Below are 23782 nucleotides of genomic sequence, written 5' to 3'. Positions count from 1 at the left end.
ACAACCACAACTAGAAGCAAGGAAGGGAATAGGGTTCTTTCCTGGGGAAAGGTAGTATAGCTGGAACACCTGTATACCAAGTAAGGGACTTTAGAAGACTAGCAGTGGTCTTTGTCCCAGAGTGAAAGCAGAAGCCTCAGCAAAAAGCCCAAGAAGTGGAGAGATGGACAGTTGTGAGTGGGTTAGAAATGGACATTCACATAAGAAACAGAGACAGAGAAATGTTGACTGAGCCTTCTCAGCCCAGCCCCCATAAATTGGTGTTTGAAGGATTTTCTCCTGACTTGCTCCTTTTATACACAACAGAGTCACTATGTGCTCACATGTTAACTTGGGGAAAATTACCTAAGAATTCTGTGACCTGATCAAGCTTAAGATCCACCTCTCTAAACTCCCCAAGCAACACTATCCACTTCTATGGCTTCAATTGCACTTTACATGGTGATGATTCCCTTGTTTATTTCTCCAGGACACACATCTCTCGTGAGCTCCAGCGTGGCATACCTAGTAGTACTGATCAGCTCTCCTGTATCTCATAAACAAATAACTCAGCATTCTCACACTGAATTCATCATTCACTCTCCTCCTGCCTGCTCCTCATGTACTTTGCATCTCAGTGAATAACACTACTGTTCATCTGGATGTTTGCATAGGAAACTTGGGAATCACTCCTGAATCCTCTTTCTTTCTCACACCTCATAGAACTGACCAGGACAGGAGCTCACTTCCTTCTAGGGCTGGAATCCACTCACACATCTCCACCTACTGCAAGTTTCATAACGCAGGTCATCTCTTCTTGCCCAGATTTTCACAAGAGGCTTCTAACTATTCCTCCTGCCACCAGTTTTACCCTTCTGTTTATTCTTTACACATGAGCTGGAGTAATCACTCTGTTGTATATATATGACTAAGTCACAAGTCCTGCTTAAAATATTTTTTGCCATCACTTCTAGGATAACTCTTATTACCATAATGTGGCCTGTAAGTCCCTTTTATCAATCAGATTCTAATCAGGAAAACAGAATCCACGGAAGTTAATTCAAAAAAGGACAGTGAATACGACAAACAATTACCAAGGAGTTGAGAGAAACAAAAAGAAACACGGGATTCTGAGACAGGTAGAAATTGGCAACAGCAGGAAGCCACTACCACTCTAGGATGGCATGAACAAAAAGAATAAGTAATGTTATCAGAATTCAGAGTAAGGAATTCCTAAAAGAAGATGGAACTTCTGCAGGAACTTGTCTAACAGGAGCTGGCGTCATGGATGAGGAGGGTATGGTGAAAGCCGGAATCATGAAGAAGATGCAGCCTCTTCAGAGAAAGAGAGGGAAAACCACCCTGGCTTCTCTTCTCCTGCTCTGCACTCTTGTACCTTCAATCACTAAACTTACCTACAAGCCAACTGGCAATGGAGCCTTTGCGATGTACTTCTCAGAACACAGGAAGGTTAAGAAATGAATGCGCACAACTTCATATTCTGGTCCCGCTTATCTTTCCAGCCTCAGCCCTGCCACTGCTCCCTCCCTTGCACCCTCTGCACTTCATCCTAGGAACCTCAATTCAGTTCCCTGCCATATTTTGCTTTGTGTTTGTACATCCTATTGTTGCAGAAATTGGTCCATCGAGAAACCAAGCACCACACTCAGAGGGTTGGAGAACTCAGGTTTATTAAGCCGGCAGCACCAGACGAGCTAATGCTCCAAAGTTCTGGGCCCCAAACTCAGGGTGAGCTTCACTTTTATAGTGCACATGTTTACAGAGCATGGAAGTTTCCAAACAGAAACTTACAAGAGCAAGTGCAGAACATTCCATTTTTTAGCAAAACATCTTAAAGTTACATTGAATTGTTAGGTCATCCTGTTTTTCTGTTTTTCTCGGCATAGCAAGCGTATTTCACAAAAGCAAAACAAGCATGGAGTTGTTTTTAGCTGAGTGTAAGCTTCTAACTTTCCTCCTCAATATCACCCCAATTTGGAAGGGCCAGAAAAGAGGGCACCCTTTTGCCCTTCTCCCAATTGCCTGAATATTCCCATCAAAACTTTGGGTCTCAGCTTAAGTATCACTCTTCTGGAAAATCTATTTTGGTCCCCAAAAGTGAACTAGATATCCTTAACATATGAGCCCTTAATAGCCTATAAATTCCCACTACAGCATTTATTAAAAAAAAGATATAAAAATTGATTATGACTTACAATTTACCTGTCTATATCCTGAGCCAGCTTATAAATTATAGGAGAGTAGAGGCCCCATATATGCTAGTCACAGCAACACACAGGAGGCACTCAACAAGCATCCATTAACTGAATGTGCAGATCAACAGATGAATGTGGTGAATCAGAAAAGAGCAGTGGTTGACAGGGAGTGGTGCCAGTCCCTGCTCTGGAATTGCACTGAGGACTTCACTGCTGTTAGATTTTGAAAGACAAAGGACATTGTTCAAAATTTCCGTGATTTCTGAATGTGTGATTGCTACTTGGGCTTTAGGCTACCTTATTTCACTTTTACACTTACAATCACTCCTTAACTTAGGCAACACACATCTTACTGTATTAAACAGTTGAATGAGAAAGACACATGAAACCAAGAGTCCAGCTAAAGGGCAATTGTGGGAATTCATGTATGAGTTTATAGGAGAAATAAATTAAATATGAGGAAAGAATAATAATGATATTATTTAAACATGAAAATAGTTTAATTAGGAAATAATTCTGTAAGGAGTAGTCAGAGAAGGCCATGCTTACCTGAGGAATTACTAGAAAAATGTATTCCAACCTAGTTTAGATGACTCCCTTTTAACTCATTTGTGAAAAAAAACAACAAAAAGATTAGCTAAAGAGAAGCTAATACTACTACATTCTAGAAAAAATGTGCATAGTTATTTTAAACACAACATACACCCTAAATTACAAACAAGAGACAGTATGGTTCTGGCTTTAGTCATTATTTCCTCAGCCACAAGTAAGTCGGGTGGTGTTTCCATCCTCCTCTATCCCTGCTATTTCCACATACCGATTCTACTGCTAGAAGCTGAGACAACTCTCCTAGGAAGTGCTATTATTACTCTCTGTTGGAATGATCACCTTTTATTATGATAGCCTCTTTGTCTGCAGTTTTTTTTCCATTTTAGTTCATAGATAATTTCTTCCTTAGCCATGAAGATTTGTTTTTACCTGCTCTATTTCTATACCTAATTTCTGTTACATAAATTTATGAAGATGAAATTCTTCAGGGTTTCTAGTGTGACTGACTAAATATGTGAATGTGCTATGCTTGTAATATTCTATCCTGTGTTGGAGGGGATTTCAATTATTCCTATCTGTGAGCAGAACATCTTCTAGAGTAGTCCATGAGGAACATTTCTTGAAATACAATACCCTCTTCCAATGGCTTCTTGTCTGTATGCTATAGTTATTAACCTGAGCAGCTGGAGATAAAATGTCTTGCTCTGTAATAAAACTCTGCCTCACTAGGTCTTTGCTTACTGTATATTGGTTCCACATCTTCTCAATATTAAATAAAGAAGCAAAGGAAAATTGAAGTAAGATATGTTTACAAAAGATTACCGAGTTTGGTCACAGGTATGATATAGGGTTTTCTACGTTCTTGAACAAACACTACTTGAACAAATTTGTCATTAAATCTGAACTTTTGAAAAGGGATATTCAAAATCAATAACATATATACCTTAAAATATAAACTTAGTGATTTTTTTAAATTCAAATATAAGGTTAATAATTATATTACTTGTAAAATACCTCAATAGTTTGAAACTGGCTTTATGAAAAATAAAAAAAGGTCTTCCAACAATAGAAAGTAACCTAGAAGTAAAGGTAGAGGTCAACTTGCATGATTTCCCAGGAAAAATTCTTATATCTCAGATACCTTGTCAACCAATTGCCCACACAACCGTCCACAAAGCAACAGTATATTCAAGAAAACAAATAACAAATAAAAACATAACCACTAGAGTTCATAGCCGGAGTTCATGGTCAGACAGGAGTTCTGCTGAGGAAGCTGATTTTATGGTGCTCTGTGAATGAGATAAAATACATTTTCCAAACACAGGCATAGCAATGTCATCTGTAAATTCTGGCTAGATAGAACCCACAGGCAATTTTTATCTAATTTTTACCTCACAGGGTTTTTGTGAGGATTAAATAAGATAAAGTATACACAATATCTTTTATGGGTTTAATTTTGTTCCTCCATAATTGATATTGTAGTCTTAACCCCCAGTACCCCAGAATGTGATCTTATTTGGTACTAGGGTTGTTGCAGATGTAATTAAATAAAGATGAGGCCATACTGGAGTAGGGTGGACCACTACTCCAATATGACTGATATCCTTATCGAAAAGCAGATGAAGGCAGAAAGTGCCTTCAATCTTCTACAAGCCAAGGAAGACCAAAGATTGCCAGCTAATTATCAGAGGTAGAAGATAAGCATGGAACAGATTCTCCTTCACAGCTCTCAGAAGGGACCAACCCAGCAATACCTTGATGGTGGGCTTCTAGCCTCCAGAACTTTGAGACAATGTATTACTGTTGTTTAGGCTTCTACTCTGTAGTATTTTGTTATGCTAGCCCTAATAAACTAATATTGTACCTAAGAATGACTGGCACATAGTGGGGGTTCAGCTGATGCCAGTAGCTCAGTGACAGACTCAGGTGAACACATTTAGGTAAACAAAGGGATGTAGTAGTATATATTCTTATGTAGTAGTATGTTAAGTGTTGCATCAAAAGTTTCAATTTTGTGGGCTAGGATTCTAAATCTTTAGTTTCCTGGAGGAGAAAGGCGAGCAAGACAGGAATCTGAGGCCAAGGGAACTGAGATATTTGACAAGACCATAGCAAAGCACTCATAATATAGGGATTCAGCTGTTCATCCAATTGACAGAATGACCTTTGGACACAAGGAAGAATGAAAATTTGGGTATTGCAATTAGGGTCACATTAGTCATTCATCATTTCTAGAGTATCCATCATATATTCATGCATTTTGCTAGATACAGAGGGCACAAGAATAAATGACTCCTGGCTTTCATGCTCAAGAGCTAACAGCCTACTTGGGAGGAAGTCATAAAAATGGCATAAAAATACCATTGGCATATAAAGTAGAAATGATTGGTAATAAATAAAATAATGCGAGATACGAGGATTCAGATGTGGTAGGAAACTGTATGTGTCTAATGTTACTGTCAATACGAAGTTGTACTGAGCCATTAGAACACGTCATGAAGGTCCTTACATCTTTTTTAGATAGAGCAACTTTGTTGTTTGGGCTAAACTGTGGTCATTGGAATTGAATTAAGTCTGAGTAATTTATTACAATATCCCTTCTCCAGAGTTTGCTATGTTCCTGACACCTAAGGCACAAGTGCTTTTGGTAGGTGATTTATTTGTTTCTGCTCTCTAGCAACACCTTTATTATAAATGCAAACATTATTTATGCAGGTCTAGTTAGAATATTTTCAATGACCTCTCTTAAAAATTCTATAAAGGTAGATACTAAACTCAAAACACTTCTTCCTGTGGCACCCACCACAGAGATCAGTTGCATTTAATTCATAGCAATATAACAATTTACTTTTGCACTTCTAAATGTGTTTTCTTTAATATATTGCTTTGTGTGCAGGACATACACCATGAAGTGCATCCTCCTGTTGTTGGGAAATAATACAAGAATAGGATAAACTCAAGGCCACAGAGGGTAGTATCAGGAGCATACACAGGGCCTTGTTGCACAGGGCCTGCCCTTGGTAGGAGGTAGGTGTGCATGTTGACATAGCGTAAAGGAGCAGTCTAGCAGCCTACACAGTTCAGAGGTTCTACATACAGGTAGAGGTGGGGTGATGGGCTTGGCAACAGGTCTTGAGGCTGGAGGCTCAGGGACAGTACTCTGGTTCTGGGCCATGTGATGAAAGCCTGAGATGTGCTGCAGGTGGTGACAAAATGACTCCAGCTGTTGAGATTGGCAGAGGTGAAAAGACAGGCAGCTGATCACAAAGACCAAGAAACAGGAGCAAAGGGTCATACCCCAGAGGATCAGGACAAAAAAGTACAGAATACAGTTCAGATCACCCCATAAAAGAAAGGATCTAGGTGAGAGGGGTGGCAACAAGTTGGGGACGATAAGCAGCAAAGCAACATGACTGCAATGGTGATGATAATATATAGACTTCCTGAGCCAAAAGAGTCTAATATTCCTCCTTCCAGGGACTAAAAATGGCCTTAGCTGAATGGATGACAGCAAAAACACCTGGTAAGAAGAGGTGTGAGGTTGCCAAAATCAAGGCGGTTTATGAAAAAAATATGTACATATTTAGAAAGATAAAAGTAACTTATAGTTTGAAAACTGAGTTTTAACAATGGAATTTTAAAAAGCTTCTGAAAAGTTTTTGATTCATGTTTACCCAAATTAATATAATCATGATTCATGTATGTAAGGGTATTATCACCCCCTTTAAATATAGCTAACATATCTCATTTACATTTTACAGGGAAAAAAGAGATAATAGCACAGGGTAGCAGATGTCATGCTTAACTGTCTCAAGAAACTCATTCTCTTTTCAGGCTAAATTCAGCTGCTAAAACTTTACAGTCAAGCATTAAAATGCCTGGGGAAACAAAGGGACTGGGCAAGGACCCTAGCAGATACTTTTGGAAGTATGAGAGGGCAGATGATCTTGAGTTGAAAGTAAAATGAAATCATGAATTATAGATTTAGAACTAACTTTGAGTCATTAGGAAAACCAAAGAATCCCTATATATTTGAAGTAATAAGCAAATGTTTGATTAAAAACAGATGTAAATAACTGTAAGTTGATTTTTAAAAATTGACTCAACGTTAGTTTATTTTAGGGCAATGGTTCCCAAAGTGTGTTTCTGGAACCAACAGGACCAACATATCCTAAAAAATCTGTCAGAAATGCAAACAGGGCTTATTTCAGATCTGCTGGATCAGAAACTCTTAGAGTAGGGCCAGCAATCTATGTTTTAACAAGCCCTACAGGTATAAAATTGCCAAATTTAGCAAATAAATGTACAGTATACACAGCTGAATGGAATTTCAGATAAAAAAAGTGAATAATTTTTAGTATGTCCCATGCGATATTTGGGACATACTCATATTAAAAAAAATACATTGTTATCTTTCATTTTATTTTACAACCTTATCCAGGTACCCTGATACAAGTTAAACATTGAGAAATTTAGGGTAAAAATAACAGCAATGTTAAAAAAATATTATTTCCTATGCCTATAGAGCAGATAATGCCGAAAGCATTAATGTCTGGTGCAGGCATCTGTCTGCATCTGTCTGATAGAATGTTGAATTCTGTTTTAAAATATTTTTGTTTAGCCAAATGTATTTGCTTTTATTGGTTCTTTGTGTTTGGATGGTTGAATTAACTGCAATATTTAAGATGTTTGAAATTTCACATAAAATCATGATCTGGATCACATAGCAGTATGGCAATAATTGAGACTTTTAACAAGTGGGTCCAGTGTTCCACAGTCCACACCACTCCCTACTGTGTCTCTACCATAAATCTAGACATTACCTCTCATTTATATCTACTATTGCACTGTTTTAATTATCCCAGGTTGGGAATGTATTATTTGCCTCTGTCCTCGCAGATGTGTACATTTGCAGCCTCTTCATTAAAGGTTTCCCCCTACATGTGGACATTTTAGAATATGAAACACCTCAAAAGGAAGGTCTCACATGGAAAATGGGTATCATGTCTTTGGCTACATCTGCCAGAAAATGTTAGTAGAATTAGAAATCAAGGTTGTAATAGAGTTTAGCCTAAAACAACCAAGCTTGACTTGCATAAGGACCATTTTAAAGGAAAAAAATATTGGCTTTCTTTTGTTTCATTTAATTTAAAAATATTGTTATTGATTCTCCAGGTAAAAATGCATATTCCAAATTTGATGATATGTTTTAGTAGTGAAAAGAATATCAATATAAAAATTAACAGTGATTTTTAAGGACTAAAATATTAACACTGCAGAGTATTTAAGAAGCAAAACAAAAAGGGTGATATTCAATCTTTCACACTAAAACTAAATTTTGGGTCACATCTTGCATTTAGGCCATGTGTATGGACCCTAAAGACTGTGATTTACTAATCATTTCTCTATACGAGCTTGAACTAATAAGTGGGCATATAGAATCAGTAGCTAATGCCTTGCTGAAATTTGGTTCCTGGTGCACTTCAAAAACTGCTGTCGCTGTTGAAGGCTCACCAGTTTAGGTATTGCTCCATTTATTTTAAGTAATTGAATAAGTACTGAAGAAAATTCACCTAGTTTGTACTTAATCCAACTTTGTGCTCTGAAAATTTGAATTCTGCAAAGTTGCTTTTGATTTAACTTTTGCATCAATGTCCCTTTTGCTATCTCAAAAGCTTTCCCAGAATAAATCTTTCCCCTTACAAGCTAGGCTTGGAGAACATGTGCAATGCTTTTGTGACATATGGGCCTGTCTACAGTAATTAATTCCTAGTTTGTCTGACCTAATTGCTCCATGTTGGCAACTCTTGTTATCTTATTAAAGGCAACATTGTTAAATATAAACAGAATATTGCCAAAACAATGATTATTTTTTCAAAGCTGGACACATTTCATAATTTCTCTATTGTATCAATTATTAAATCCTCTCTGTTTACTAAATGTTTCCTAGCCTCTGATCTCAAATGCACTGCATGTTCCAATTTAATTTATCTTTTTAATTATATTGATGATTAGCTGTGTTCGGAATCTACTGTGAAGACAGAAAATAGATTCAGTTTTCTTTTCTCATGCTATTTTATACATATCTATATATATACCTATATATTTACTTATATCTACTTATATATTTATATATATATCTATACCTATAGATCTATGTATCTATCTATATTTTCTATTTTATTCCCACCAGTCAGGAATTTAGAACACCCAAGTGTTTTCTATTTTTATGTAAAGTAGATTAGTGTTTCTCTCTGCTTGGTTGATGAGGAAGGGCATTTTGTCCACCTTGAACTTCCTCATTTCAAGCTGGTATATGCATCTCAGATCCATCTGGACTTCCTTCTCTATTCACCTGCATCTTGATTTAATCCAAACTCCACAGCAGTGATTTATGGTAAAATTTGGTTTGAGATAGAGCAAACAATTCAAGCATTTACAAAGCTTGATAGTTGTTGCTTTGTCACAATTTACAACAGAGAAAAATCCCTGAAGGAATGAATTTTATTTATCACTCTAGATTTGTGAGACATTTTTACAATTCCCTAAGTCTCATATAGTATATTATAGGATGCCCTTATCCTATATGCCTGATTCTAATGCTGTCCCTTATGCATCAAAATGTATTTTATATATAAATAGCAAAATAGTTATAAACACGCACTGTTCTCACTTCTGAATTCTAACATATTACACTTTTGAAAAATCATATGGAATCTGTATAGCCTTCACAAAAATCTTCATCTAAAGCAGTTACTCTAGACAAGAACTCTCAACTTAAAAAAAAAAATACTAGGTATAGGTGCAGTAGTGGGAAGATAAAATAGAGCAGTATCTCCTTCTCTCTACCTCCCTAGCATCATAAAACTGGAAGAGAAAAATATTTTTGAAACATTTTCACTTGAATTTGAATATTCTATAAATCTCGGTGCCTTGTGAATTTCTCACCCATTAAAAGCATGGGTTCTGATTCTTCAGAGAAAATACAGATACATGCTAGACCAAGGAGTTATAGCTCAGCTTTCACTGCCAGATTTGATTTTGTAGCAAGACAATAAGCTTGAAAAACAGGCCTTACAAAGGGATGAGGGGTGGAGGATTGTAAATTGCTTTAGTCTTGACGATTTAGATCATACCAATAATTTTATTTAATTAAGTATAGGAAAAATGCACTTTCATTTGGGTGTGATGTCTACTGCCATAGGGATTGGAAGACAGAACTACAGGAAGGGAAAGTCTGAAAGCATGAAGCCAACCCTTCGAGTTTTGAAATACTGTGGAGGATGGAAGGCACACGGGAGAGAAAGGGAAAACAAGTATGTTGGGTACTGGGATACTTGTCCTAGCACCTCCACCTTACCCTCTCATCCCAAACCTGTGGAGACAGGCAGAGGGGCTTTTAGAAAAGTCCAGAGAGCTCAAGTAGAACCCAGACTTACAGGCTTGCATCTCTGGGTTTGTGTGTTTGGGAGTGGGAAGGAAATGGACTGTGCGCTCCTAGTAGGAGCCTTGCAATAAGGCCACTGGGTGATTGTGCATAATGGGGGCTGACAGAAGGGAGGCAAGCAGCGAGCGAGATAGTGGGAGAGGAGGTATTTTTTAAAAGCCAAATGTCAAGGTCATAAGGCCCACCTTATATTTAGCACTTCAGAAGATCATCTCAAGGACCGCCTGGCACGAGCTTCTGAGGACCATCCACAGTGAAGTAAGTGCAGCTCAAATGAAGAAGAAAAGCCAAGATTCATCTCTTCTGTCCATTCACTCCCCATGTGATAAGAATAGGTTTCAAAACATCCCACGTGGCCTTTGGGCGCACACAGAAGCCAGGTGAACCTGCTAAGATAAGTTGGATACCTGTGATGGTGAAAGGCACGGTAGTCCTGAGTTGTGGCTAGTGGCTGCGTGGCTGGGGGTGATGGAGGTGGCGTCAGCAAAGGCCGGCTGTCCTCGCCCCGGGGCTGCCGTCACTGCCCCATAGTCGGAGCTCTACAACGCCAGACAGAGAGAACTCTCACTCGCACTGGGAGTCCAAGGCGCACGGGCCCGGCTGGGGCGCGGCCCGAGCGATCTCGTCATCCCCCGCGGGACGGTAGCTGACGAGGCGAGACAGTTGGGGCTGAGGTGTCCCCAGAGGACTCCGATGGATACTCGAGTGGCAGGCATGAGTGGCTGGTGACGTTCACCAGGCCAGGTCTGGGGGCCTCTGGGGACTGGAAGGTCTGGGCGGTCTCAGGCGAGCTGTCGCCAGGCCCTGCCCTTGCCTGGTGCTCGTTCTTAAGGAGGCACGAGTCTGCGGAGTCTGAGGCCCTTCTTATCTCCCTGCGGTCTTCCTCAGGACCACACGCAGGCCACGGCCCATCGGTAAGATGATGGTGTGGCTGGTGAAGTACGCAGCGCCCAAGCAGGGCACGCGGTCCGGGACGCTGGGCACGGGTGTTTCCTTGGCAGTGGCGGGCATGCCTGCCGCAGGTACAGCCAGGCTACCAAGCCCAGCGTCTCCACACGGTGCTTCAAGCGCTCCAGCCGCTCCCGCAAGCCTCTAGTCTTCACACAGCAGCGCGGCTACTACGCATGCGGGTTGACATCTGGCTTGGCGCGGCGCGGCAGCACGTGCACGTCCTCGGGCTGCGTGCGCCCGGCTCCCGAGCGCCTCCTCAGCTTCTGGAGGTTCTAGGACCCACAGGGAACGGTGGTGTGAGAGTGTCTTGGCAGGGGAGAGAGTCTGCAGAGATGTATATATGTAAGTGTATTTATATGTTTATATATTTGCATTTATGTTAAATATAGCATATTATATATATGACCCTTTATTGGGCCACGGCAGGAGTGTGTGTGTGTGTGTGGGGGGGGGGGTGTAATTTTTTTTTTTTTTTCATAAAATCTAACAAATATTGTCTCATGCTCCCTCATACCTCTCTGGAACTTTCTGAAGCATTGACAGCCTGCTGGTAGGGGTATAACCTGCACAACCACTTTGGAAAACAATTTGTTACTAAAGTTGAAGATTTGTGTGTCCGTGTCCCAGTAATTTAACTTCTGGTTATTTAGCCTAGAGACCCCCGTGCATAGGTGTACCAGGTTATAATTCAGAGTTTCTAGCGGTGACATTTGTAATAGCACAAAATTGGAAAAAACATTGCCCATCCAAAGTTAAAATTAAGTTTGGTATGTTCAAACAATGGATAGTACTACAGTTTACTTAAACGTTATATTTGATATATGCACACAATGGAATACAATCCAGTAAAAAGACAAAAAACAAAAAAGAGGTATGTGTGATAACGTGGGTGGATTTTGCAGTAGTATTAAGGGCAAGAAGCAAAACACAAGTGTTTACTCGTGATATGATTTGCATAAATTTTAAAGGCAGGTAAAGCTAAGCTATAAATTATATTGTTTAGAAATGTATATTTTGGTTTTGTATCTGTACAGGAAAACAATAAATGAACTGCCACCTTGGTCCTGGTAGTGGTTTCCTCTGGGAGTTGGAGGAGGAGGCTGTTTGTATGGGTGCATAGAGGCTTCCAGGATGTTAGAAGTGTTCTAATCTTTGACCTGGGTGGTGGTTACATTGCTGTTTGCTTTATAATCATTCTTCACACAATATATTTATGTTTTAGGCATATTTCTATAAATTTTTATAGTTTAAAATGAAAACAAAAAGGGTTTAAAGCTGGGGAGTTTTTCAGACACCACATAATCATCAAAGTCTTCTTGTAGCAAAGGACTCACAGTGGGCTGTCTGCTGGGGTTGGCACCCGGGGTCCTCACAGCCTGACCTCAGGATATTTCCCAGGACCAGGGAGGACTAAATGAGGCCACATCAACCAGAAAGGACTGTCAGGGCTTCTCAAGACCAGGGAAAGACCATGAGTTGTACCAGCCACAGTCCTCCAGATGCCAGCCAAATTTACCCTTGACAGGAGTTCAGCGAGGAGCCCATGCCAGACACCCCTTGGCAAAATGCAAAGATTATTTAGAGGACAACATATTTATGCATGGTTACCAGCTTCCTTCATTACCATATCACCCTACAAAACACTTGGACACTACCTTGGGAAGGAGCAGGGTAGAACTCTGAGCTTTTTTGTTTAAAGAGGCTAAGCATTTACCTAAAAGGACTGTTTAAATGATTACATCCACAGTGCTTACCCAGATGGACTAAAATTTATATGTTGTTTTTTTTTTTTCCCCACTATACTGAAAAGTGTGGAACTGTAAAGAAATTTATATCAGTAACACACAAAATAAACTACATTTTCTTTGGACATCTAAATGTAGTTAGAGTAAATCTTTGACCTTGCAATAAATGTATGTGCTTTTCTGAAGGAGTGTGGGAAGAAAAGAGACAGTCTGCATTGTTTGTATTTAATTGGAACAAAGTTGGGATCTAGTTTACTCAATAATTTATTGCTACTGCAGATAATTCTCTCACCCACTTTGATTCTCAAGGTTGTACAGCTCTTAAATTTGGTATGGCAAAATTTCATAGATGTACTTTGTTTCTTTAACTATAGCATACATGCAGAACTATACTTGATTGTAGTTAAACCTTGTATGGAGAACATCAAAGTATGAATATGGACATTAACAGTTAATTGAAGTATTGATATTCCTTAATAACATTGTTGAAATTGTTAAGTAAAATAATGAAGCAACTAAAGATACTTATGAGTCTTTGAGAAAAAATAAAAGACTGCTTTAATGATTTTGAAATCCCTTATATGACATTCTTTTTGTTATTCTATTTGACTCAATATCCTAATATTAAAATTTATACATAGAATTATGATTTAGAATAGAAGCTTTCCTTAACACATATGTTTACACACAATGTAGCTGTAACACAATGAGATTAGCTGTGTGCATGGCTCATTTCAGAACTCCTCTGAAACAAGAATCCCATTTAATATAACTTTATATCCTTTATACCATATAGTATCTCAATCGATAACTGAATGAATTAATGAACAAACAATGTGAAATCTTGCCCAGTTTGGAATTTATAGTTTAAAATAATATAGTAATTGATTTCAAAATATTTTAAAAATCCAAATTTTGATGAAGTTTTAAGTATGTTTTATATTTATTTGCATTGTGTAGAACCCAGCTGCATTTCTTTATTTTTGTATCCAAATAAAATTGACCTATAGCACCATGTTAGTTCCAAGTGTACAACACAGTCATTCCCTATTTCTCTACATTACGGAATGATCACTACGATAAGTCTAGTTACCGTCTGTCACCTTATGAAGTTATTACAATATTATTGAGTATATTTCCTATGTTGTACATCTCACCCCGGTAACTCATTCATTTTTTAACTGGAAGTTTGTACCTCTTAATCTCCCTCGTCTGTTTCACTCATCTTCCAACACCCCTCCCCTCTGGCAACCACCTGTTTGTTCTCTGTATATGTGAGTCTGTTTCTGTCTTGTTATGTTTGTTCATTTGTTTTGTTTTCTAGAGTTCACACATAAGTGAAATCGTATGGTGTTTGTCTTTTGCTGATTTATTTCACTTAACATAATACCCTCTAGATCCATCCATAATGTTGTAAATGGCAGAATTTCTGTTTTTATAGCTAAGTAATATTGCATTGTATGTTTGTGTGTGTGTGTGTGTGAGAAACTTCTTTATCCATTCTTTATCCATTTATCCTAAGTGGATGCTTAGGCTGTTTCCATATCTTGTCTATTATCAATAATGCTTTAGTGAATATAGGGGTACATATATCTTTTTTTTAAGAACTTTTATTGAGATACAGTTGACATGCAATAAACTGCATATATTTAAAGTGTACAATTTGATTTTTTTTCTTATTAGTAATGTATATATGGCAATCCCAATCTCCCAATTCATTCCCTGCCAGGGGTGCATATATCTTTTTGAATTAGTATTTTTGTTTTCCTTCAGGAAAATATCCAGAAATGGAATTGCTGGATCTGCTGGATTTTATGGTAATTCTGTTTTTAATTTTTTGAGGACCCTCCATACTGTTTTCCATAGTGGCTGTACCAGTTTACATTCCAGCCAACAGTACATGAGCATTCCCTTTTCTCTACATCCTTGCCAACACTTGTCTTTTTGATAATAGCCACCCTTAAAAGTGTGAGGTGGTATAGTTTGAAGTCAGGAAGCCTGATTCCACCAACTCCATTTTTCCTTCTCAAGATGGCTTTGGCTATCCGGGGTCTTTTGCGTTTCCATACAAATCATAAGATTTCTTGCTCCAGTTCTGTGAAAAATGCCATTGGTAATTTGATCGGGATTGCATTGAATCTGTAAATTGCTTTGGGTAGTACAGTCATTTTCACGATGTTGATTCTTCCAATCCAGGAACATGGTATGTCCCTCCATCTGTTTGTGTCATCTTTGATTTCTATATGCTTCAAACTATACTACAAGGCCATAGTGATCAAGACAGTATGGTACTGGCACAAAAATAGAAAGGAAGATCAATGGAATAGAATAGAGAACTCAGAAGTAAGCCCAAACACATATGGGCACCTTATCTTTGACAAAGGAGGCACGAGTATACAATGGAAAAAAGACAGCCTCTTCAATAAGTGGTGCTGGGAAAATTGGACAGCAACATGTAAAAGAATGAAATTAGAACACTTCCTAACACCATACACAAAAATAAACTCCAAATGGATTAAAGATCTACATGTAAGGCCAGACACTATCAAACTCCTAGAGGAAAACATAGGCAGAACAGTCTTTGACATCCATCAAAGCAACATCCTTTTTGACCCACCTCCTAGAATCATGGAAATAAAATCAAGAATAAACGAATGGGACCTCATGAAACTTAAAAGCTTTTGCACAGCAAAAGAAACCATAAACAAGACTAAAAGGCAACCCTCAGAATGGGAAAAAATAATTGCCTATGAAACAACGGACAAAGGATTAACCTCCAAGATATACAAGCAGCTCATGAAGCTTCATACCAAAAAAGCAAATAACCCAATCCACAAATGGGCAGAAGACCTAAATAGACATTTCTCCAAAGAAGACATACAGATGGCCAACAAACACATGAAAAGATGCTCCACATCACTCATCATCAGAGAAATGCAAGTCAAAGCCACAATGAGGTATCACCTCACACCAATCAGAATGGCCATCATCACAAAGTCTGGAAACAACAAATGTTGGAGAGGGTGTGGAGAAAAGGGAACTCTCCTGCACTGTTGGTGGGACTGTAAGTTGGTACAGCCACTATGGAAAACAATTTGGAGGTTCCTTAAAAAACTACAAATAGAACTACCATATGATCCAGTAATCCCACTCCTGGGCATATACCCAAAGAAAACCATAATCCCAAAAGAAACTTGTACCATAATGTTTATTGCAGCACTCTTTACAATAGCCAGGACATGGAAGCAACCGAAATGCCCATCAACAAATGAATGGATACAAAAGATGTGGCATATATATACAATGGAATATTACTCAGCTATAAAAAGGGATGAGATGGAGCTATATGTAATGAGGTGGATAGAACTACAATCTGTCATACATAGTGAAGTAAGTCAGAAAGAGAAGGACAAATATTGTATGCTAACTCACATATACGGAATCTAAAAATGGTACTGATGAACTCAGTGACAAGAACAAGGAAGCAGATACAGAGAATGGACTGGAGAACTCGAGGTATGGGAGGGGGCGGGGGGTGAAGGGGAAACTGAGAAGAAGCGAGAGAGTAGCACAGACATATATATACTACCAAGTGTAAAATAGTCAGTGGGAAGTTGTTGTATAACAAAGGGAGCCCAACTCAAGGATGGAAGATGCCTTAGAGGACCAGGGCAGGGAGGGTGGGGGGGACTCGAGGGGGGGGGCGTCAAGGAAGGGAGGGAATATGGGGATATGTGTATAAAAACAGTTGATTGAACCTGGTGTACCCCCCAAAAAAAAAAAAAAAAAAAAAAAAAAAAAGATTATGACTTGCCGAAGGCTCAGATGATGGTGAGCATTTTTTGGCAATAAAGTATTTTTAAATCAAAAAAAAAAAAAAAAGTGTGAGGTGGTATCTCGTGATTTTGATTTGCATTCCTCTGATGATTAATTATGTTGAGCATCTTTTCATGTGGCTGTTAGCCATCTGTATGTCTTCTTTGGAAAAAAGCCTATTCAGGTCCTCTGCCCATTTTTAAATGGGGTTGTTTGTTTTTTGTTATTGAATTGTATAAGTTCTTTATATATTTTGGATATTAATCCCTTATCAGATATTTTGTTTGCAAATATCTTCTCTCATTCAATAGACTCCCTTTTTGTTTTATTGATAGTTTTCTTTACTGTGAAAAAACTTTTTAGTTTGATGTAGCCCCATTTATTTATTTATTTATTTAAATTTTGTTTCCCTTCCTTGAGGCGACATAGGCAAAACAATGTTTCTAAGACCGAAGTTAAAGAGCTTATTGCTTTTGTTTTCTTTTAGGAGTCTTATGGTTTCGGGTGCTACTTTTACGTTTTTAGTACATTTTGAGTATATTTCTGTATATGATGTGAAAAAGTAGTTCAGTTTGATTCTTTTGCATGTTTCTATTCAGTTTTTCTAACACCAATGAAGGGACTTTCTTTTCCCCTTTTGTATATTCTTGCTTCCTTTGTCATAGATCAATTGACTGCAGATGTGTGGGTTTATTTCTGGGATCACCATCCTGTTCCATTTATCTATGTGTCTGTTTTTTTGCCAGTGTCATAATGTTTTGATTACTAATAGCTTTGTTATATAGTTTGAAATAAGGGAGTATGATACTTCTAGCTTTTCCTTCTTTCTCAAGATTGTTTTGGCCACTTGGAATAGTTTGTTTCCATACAAATTTTAGAATTATTCTAGTTCAGTAAAAAATGCCATTTATAGTTTGATAGGGATTGTACTGAATCTGTAGATTGCCCTGGGGAGTATGGTCACTTTAACAATATTAGTTTTTCCAGCCCATGAGCACAGTATATTTTTCCATTTGCTTGTGCTTGCTTCAGTTCCTTTCATTAACGTCTTATAGTTTTCAGAGTGTATAGGTCTTCTACCTCCTTAGATTTTTTGCTGGGTATTTTAGTCTTTTTGATATAATTGTAAATGGGATTGTTTTCTTAATTTCTCTTCCTGATAGATCTTTGTTGGTGTATAGAAACACAACAGATTTCTATGTATTAATTTTGTATCCTGCAACTTTACTGAATTCCTTTATCTAATTCTAATAAGTTCTAATTGTTTTTTGGTGGTGTCTGTTGAATCTGATATATGGTTCCTCTCATAGGCAATTTCTGTGGCCTGCTTTCTTTCTGTGTCTGAATCGTGTGTTGCATGTCTCATAATTTCTTTTGTTAAATACTAGCCATTTTATATACGTTGTAGCAACTCTGGATGATGATTTCCCTCCCTATTCTCTGGGAATGTTTTGGTGGTTGTTTGTATCCTTATTTGTTTTGTGACTTAACTAGGCTACTTGATAAAGTGTATTTACCTTGCACCCTTAAGACTTTGGTGTCAGTCTTCTGAGGACATAGCTTTGGTCATGTGGCCCATGCCTAGGATAACAGTGGCTTTACTAGGGCACTCTTTTATTGTCTTTCTCTGTTCTGTCTGAAAGCCATGTACTTCCTTTGGTATTACACCGTGCTCATTAGGCTTTATTAATTACTAGCTGATTTCTCTATTGTTTTCAGCATCACCCTAGAGTATAAATTACTCAGAAGTCTGGTCCAATTAATTTGGACAGTGATAATTTTTAAAGACCAGTCTTGAAGGTTTTTTTGTCCCCAGGAGGGCTCTTTTCAGCTGTTTCTTTCCATGGTTCTCTCTTGAAAATTAGATGGCCAATGGTTTAGCTTGTTACTGTTAATTAAGAAAAGCTATTATTTTTGAGAGCACCCTTCAGCTTGAACTCTATTTCAAATGAAGAACCCAAAGTAACTCCTTTAGGTAAAACTTCAGAGCTCTCTTCCTTATGGACTGCCTCTTCCCCTGGGAAATCTCTGAGCCACTACTCTAGGCTTTGGATGCGACAGTAGCCTCTGGTTTTCTTGGTTTGCCTCTTCCAGAATGGAACCCTGCTCCAAGAAGGAGCTGGGCTTAGGGCCATAGGGGCTTCAGTATTCTCAGCTTGATGCACATAGTGTGGAGCCTCTGTCCTATGAATAGGAACTTAGTGGAAAAAGAGCTCCTCAACTGTTAGCTGGCAGTCACCAGGAATTAGCCATTTCCACTAGCAGTTGAAGTGGATGAAAAATACTGATGGCATATACCTCCTGGTGAAATATGGTAAAACTTGATTGGGAGCTGAGACTAAAGGGAACCCCATGCTCTTAGCCACACTTACCTGTAATGGAGTTTTCATCAAACAGAGTTTGGTGGGTGGAGAGAAGCAGTGAATCATAATTCAAATGCCACAGTCATTCAATTGTTCTTACTGAGAAAAGTAAAAACTCATGTTATTCTTGGATAATTTTTTTTTTCATTTGCTGTATGTATGTCCTTAGAACAATTTCCAGAGACTAATTTTTTTTTAGTTTTATAGTTTTCATTAGCTTTGCTTATTTCACTGAGGATTGGGTTTGCAGGGCTCTTCACTTTGTTATCTTAAAAATGGAGCCCCTATAATCTCGTTCTTTAAATTTTTATTTTCTTTTATTCCAAGGAAATGTGAGGTAAATGTAAGGTGGATAAATATGTTCAATTTTTCATCTTGAGCTAATCCCTTCCATCTCTTTTTAAGAGTTTATCTATTCTTTCCAGGTCTCCTCTGTTGCCCAGGTATGAGAAGTTGATTTGTACAGTCCTATTGCTGGCATTTGAGAGAACTAGGTCCAGAAGCTCTCTTAGTAAACTTGATTTAAAATTCAACCTTCTCTACTAACTAGTTGTTTGACCTTAACATCACATGGGCTCTTTGAATTTCTGTTCCTTTGCCTGTAATAAAAGGAAAGAACACTTACCATGTATTGTTGTCATTAGAGATAATGTAAAATGTTAATCTAAACATCACTTTTAGAGAATCCAGATTATCTTAATTATGGGAGATATAAGAAAGAATGTGGCAAAATTATTTTAGCTTCATTATCTAATAAGCTTCAAACTACTCTTGAATTAAAAAAATCATCTGCACACATAGCAGTTACTGCTTCATTAAAAGTGTTTTGAAAGAATGCAATCAAACCTATTTTTCAATTCTTGATTAATCTCTACAGTGCCTTGAATTGTCATGTAAGAAGCATTTAAGAGCTCATGACTGGGAAAAATAATTTTCTTTTTCATATGAATACTCTCAGATATTTTGGTGATGCTTTTGTATAGATTTAGACAAAACAGAATGATTTTAAAATTCTAGTACCGGAGGGTTTCATTTTAGAAACCATTACTGTTTAATTCCACAGTGACTGATTCCTGTATCTGGAGTGCTTGATTCAATTTAAAGGTCTATAACTTTGGCATTTTCCATACTGTTAATAAATACCATATTATTGTATTAAAATGTTACTGATTATTACCCCATTTATTTGAAATCTGTAAAAATTTATACACAGATTGAGTGAAGTTTTGCCTTTGCTATTTTTTTTGAAAGAAGCTTTCTAAAAATTTGTCAAAGCAAAACCTAGTTGAGAATCCTGCAAAAGTAAGTAGTCAATTGCTATGTTTAATTAATTGCTGTATTTAATAAACATGCTCCTAGATGAGGGAAGCATTTGATAAGCAGGGATTTGCCATATGTTTAGACAAGTGACAAATAAATTATATATTTCTAAAAATTTAGAGTATAGGAAAGGCCTTCAGGACCTTGCCTGGCAGGACCTTCTTACATCACTTGGTGTCTGAGAGCTGGAAGTTGCCCCATTATTTAGGTGTTTATGTAGTTTTTAAAGGGTGCATTAATAAATCTTTGCAGGCTTTTCAAGGCCCCTTAGTGACGGGGATTGGTGGTTTTGGAGTGGGAGGTGTTGTCTGTAAAAATTCCAGGATTCCATCCAGCTTCAACTGTTGAGCTTTTGTTGATTTTACATATGGACTTGTATATAATGTTTCATTCATTCAAACAGAGGGTCCTGTGATGATTAATTTTGTGTCCATTTGATTAGACCTCAGTAACCAGATATTTGGTCAAATACCAGTCTGGATATTACTGTGAAGTATTTTTTAGATGAGATTAATATTTAAATCAGTAGCTTGCTCTCAGTAATGTGGGTGAGCCTTATCCAATCAATCGAAGGCCTTACAAGAAAACAGATGGAGTTCCCTGTGCTATACAGTAGGTCCTTAGATGGGAAAATAATCTAAAAAAAGAGTGGATATATGTATATGTATAACTGATTCACTTTGCTCTACAGCAGAAAGTAACACAGCATTGTAAATCAAATAAATTAAATTAAAAAGGAAGGAAGGGAGGGAGGGAGGGAGGGAGGAAGCAAGGAGGAAAGGAAGGAAGGAAGGAAGAAACCGAACTGCAGCGTCTGAGGAGTTTTGCCTCCTGACTACCTTTGGCCTTGAGCTGGAATATCAACTGTTCCCTGGGTCTCCAGCCTGCCAGCCTGCTCTGTGGATTTTAGATTTGCTGTCCTTCACAGTCATGTGAACCAATTCCTTAAAATAGATTTATCTCTCTCTCTCTTCCCCCTCAACCCCTCCACAGACACACACACACACACACACACACACACACACACACACACACACTCACTCCTCTTATTGGTTTTGTTTCTCTGGAGAACCCTTACTGATACAAATACAAGTCTGTGTGAAAAGTCTTGACTTGGTTCAATCTTATTCCAATAAACTCTTATTAAAAGATAGATTACTAAGTTTTACTTCCTCCATGATAGAATTTCTGGTTCACTCTATTCATGGTAGGACCCCCAAATTTGCCTTTAATTTCTAAGACGTTTCCAGGTGTTGCTGACCCTGCTAGTTTAGAGACCACCAAACTTGAGATCAACTCCTCTAGATCACAGTGTAAAATGTCGAGAAGCAATGAAGGAGCTGCAATATACTAGAAATTTTAAAAAATCATTAATTACTTGATGTGGCCCCTTTCTTGGCCTCTTGACTGGGATCTACTGCAATTTTCATCCATATTCCTGGGCCTCAGATTTCTTATTAATAAAATAAGGACTTTGGAGCAAATGATATTTGATGTTCCTCCTAGTTATAATTAATAGGATTTTATAAATACTGCTACTTCTTGTGAGAATTAAAGAAGAACACATAAGAAAATAAATTCTGGAACTGTCTCCCTGTAACAGTGAGGAATGATTTGGCTATAGGTAACTGTTAACTTTGCAAGTAACTGATTTGAATAAATTATTTTCTCACGTGAAAAATGTCTGAAAGTAGATGACTATCATTGTTTTCATAGGTTCTCTGGAACAGAGTCTGAGATGGAGTTTGGGTTCCAAAATGTTTAGTAGGAATCAACACCTATGAGGAGAAGTGGGAGCAAGCAGGGTTGGACAGATAAAAACTGAAGTGCACTCCCAACAAAACCTCAGCCATTCTGACAGGGAGCTCTAGAGTGAACATTGCCTAGCAGAGGGTCTTGTGTTGGCCTGAAATAGCCAGGTCTGTCTCAGGGTAAAAACTGCATCTCACTCTGTCACTGGAAGAGTGTGACTTCGGCTTAGCAGCTCTCGGCAGCTGAGTTAGACCCTGAAGAGCTGATGTTTGGATACTGTCTGCTGATCCCACTCTCCACACCTAGCAGCCATTTCTTCCTTAAAGGAGTTATGTGTGGTACATCTTTTGTCTATCACACATATCAACACAAGTCCTCTCTGGCTCTATTTGCCTTTCTCTCATGTTCAGAAAACGGCTCCTGCAGTTGCAGGTATTACGTGCCATTCAAAGCACCAAGGGAGGGGAGAAGCAGTGATGTCCATCTCTTGTATCAGGAAATAAAAAGCTTCCTAGAAACCATTGAGCAGATTTTTGCTTATGCTTCATTTACCAGAGAGTTATCACATGACTAGATCTGTAGAGGTTGGAAAGGTGAATAGTTAGTGTCTTTACTCTCTACAGTGGAGAAATAAAAGGGAAAGATGGTTGGGATGGATGTGGGATTCCTTGAAGGGCTTTGTCACTCACTTTACTAATCACCTAAAATATCTCCCAGTTACTCTTCTAGGTACTATGTGTTAAATCCCACAAAGATGTGCAGAATCAGTACTTTTATTCCCAATCCCCAGGTAAAAACCTGAAAACTAAATTCTTGCGTTTTCTTATGATTTTTTTTTTTACATTTTCCTCAGTCATTGTCATGGCACCCAGAATTAACAATCTTAGACTTTAAAGGATTTACTGGAGCAACAGAAAAAAATGTTTTCTGACAAGCTATGTAGAGTGTAGTTTTACTAAGAACATATACATGCTCCTATTGGGGAAAAATAGCATTTATTAAACTTAGTATTTTTATTTTTCCTTTGGAGTTCAAATAAGTTTTCTTCTCTATCCCAAGAAAATATAGGCAGGCAGCTCACAAATGTGGCATGAACTGAAGGATACAGGGGCTGTTATTTGCATCAAAGCCACATCAACAGGACTTCTGTCATCTCCTTTTCAAAGCAATATTATCCCAAGGGATGTGCTATTTCAGTGTAAACCAAGGAATTCATGCTCAAACATGCGCTGCTGGCTCACAATTCAACATAAAAAGTCTTCAGAAAGCAAGGACATAGGTGGGAAAGAAGTCCCACCAATCTCAGGAGTCCCTCCTGTTCTTAAGTAGCAAGCATTGTGCTAATAGACAAATGAAGATGAGTAATAACTTAGTGAATTACAGTAATGCATATTGTCAAGTGGATAAATCATAACTGAAAATAAGGACCATGTTTTCACAATTGCTGATAGGAAGAAGGAAGAATCTAATTATCTTATTTCTATAGCTTGTCTGATTGAAATTTCGCTATATTCAAACTCATGTTCCTTTAAATTTATTTCTGGGGTCAATAATTTTGACCTAGTATTTGAAAATTTTTCAAAAACATTTAAAGATTATATAGAACAGCAGAATAATGTCAGAGTTATAGTGTAATATCAAAAT

Source organism: Hippopotamus amphibius, chromosome 3 (genome assembly GCF_030028045.1).
Source record: "Hippopotamus amphibius kiboko isolate mHipAmp2 chromosome 3, mHipAmp2.hap2, whole genome shotgun sequence".
NCBI lineage: Eukaryota > Metazoa > Chordata > Mammalia > Artiodactyla > Hippopotamidae > Hippopotamus > Hippopotamus amphibius.
This window is presented reverse-complemented; position numbering follows the sequence as displayed.